This window comes from Amphimedon queenslandica, unplaced genomic scaffold, assembly GCF_000090795.2.
Source record: "Amphimedon queenslandica unplaced genomic scaffold, v1.1 AMPQUscaffold_6178_Cont21860, whole genome shotgun sequence".
NCBI lineage: Eukaryota > Metazoa > Porifera > Demospongiae > Haplosclerida > Niphatidae > Amphimedon > Amphimedon queenslandica.
The window spans coordinates 1-1818 of record NW_003553527.1 but is presented as its reverse complement, the minus strand read 5'-3'; the positions used below and the strand labels follow the sequence as shown (position 1 = coordinate 1818).

General features: G+C 35.1%; 1 long non-coding RNA gene across 1 annotated transcript; it reads left to right on the top strand.

Moving 5' to 3' along the window:
- The first annotated feature begins 4 nt into the window (after positions 1–4).
- LOC109592140 (uncharacterized) lies at positions 5–541 on the top strand. Its single transcript, XR_002190196.1, has 3 exons — positions 5–38; positions 84–334; positions 392–541. It is a non-coding gene; the product is annotated as an uncharacterized LOC109592140 (long non-coding RNA).
- Positions 542–1818: the final 1277 nt, after the last annotated feature.

The following is a 1818-nucleotide window of genomic DNA, read 5'->3' as shown; positions in this document are numbered from 1 at the left end:
CTGTACAGGAACTGGATATTATGGGATTAACTGCTCAGGTATAATGTGATAATAATGTTATTATTAATTATTATCAGATACAGTGTCTCTACCTTCATCAGTTACATCTCCTACACCAACTGTTTCACCTTCAGTTGTTTTAATAAATACAGTAACACCTAGTCTTTTTCCTTCGTCCTCTTCGGATGTTACAACAGCACCAGTTACATTAATAATAGTAATAATAGCAATAGTGATTGGTCTCCTGCTGCTACTAATAATAGGAGGACTCGTTGGCTTTGCTGTTTATTCTTATGCTACAAAAGGGAAAAGGAAAACTTTCCCTCTCACAGAAGTAAGTGAAGTATCATCATTATCCTTTAACTATTATCACAAATATTAATTCTTACAGAAAATAGGATGGAGAAAGAAGCCAGAAATAGTTTGAAAAGACGTTTCAGCTAATTAAATGTTGCTAAATCAATTGGAGTATAATATTTAATTGTGCTAACAACAAAAGTGATGAAATGATTAATGAAAAGTGATGTAATGGCAATAATAAGTGATACTTGTTTATCGATTTCACTGGATTTCTTGATTGGAGTCAGCTTGAAAATGAGCTTGTTTTTTCTTGATCACCAGCAGTATTTATCATGTACTATCACATTAATTAGATTCACGTGTGACTGTACTTGGTACTTGCTCTTTATACATTAATTATATTTATTATTATATTTATTATTATAATAATATTCATGGCTTGTGCACTGTTGTTGTCATTATGTGTCTCTAAGTTGTTGCTATGCTAGTTCAGTAGGTTAGGGAGTGGCTCACATTTGCAGTCTTGATCATGATGAAGTTACTTGTAATAGTTGTATCTCTTTTCTTTACGTTTGCTACTTCTCAACATTGTCCTCTACCAACTATAGCAGAGATAGAGACTGTTTTGCCTCCTTTACTAGCCGAATCTGATGGTTCTCCCTCTTTCTCTCCTAATGTAACTGAGGGATCAGTTCAATATGTCTGTCAAGCTCAAGGGAGCATGATTGATACTTATGAAGCCATAGCTCTTATAGCTACATTCACTCCTAACCCAGGAGAACCTGTACTAACTAGGATACTTGATATGGAGTGTAGCAGTGGTACATGGAGTGGAAGGACTGGTAGTTTGGATCCTCCTCCTGCTAGTGTTGTTGGTGTTCCTCCAAGAACTAATTGTTATCGGTGCCGGGAAGGGTTTGGTGGAGATACTAGATGTAGAGGTAACCTAATGTATATACTGCATACATAATGTACAATATAATTGTTATATTCTAGAATGTGACAGTGCTTGCAATACTGGATTAGAAAGATGTACTGGATCAGGGTCTGGTGATTGCTGTCTTGTATTCCTACCTAATGGAGACTGTAGTGATGATTGCTCATCCTTTGGTGTGGATTATGTAGCTAGTGAAGACACTGATTATAAATGCAGTAAGTACAGTATACAGTAGTTTATGATTATCTTTATTGTTCTTAATAGTTTGCAATTTAACCTGTGCTCTTGGTCATTCACCAAACAGTAACTGCACTGAATGTATATTCAATGATATTTGTGATATTAGCAATCCTTGTTTGAATGGAGGAGAGTGTACATCATTTAGTGGCATGAACAATTATACATGTAACTGTACAGGAACTGGATATCATGGGATGAACTGCTCAGGTACTATAACAATAATGCTATCATTAATATTATAATTCATCAGATATAACGTATTCAACATCTTCAATACAAGGAATGCCTCAACCTTCATCAGTTACATCAACTAGACCAACTTCTTCATCTTCAGTTGTTTC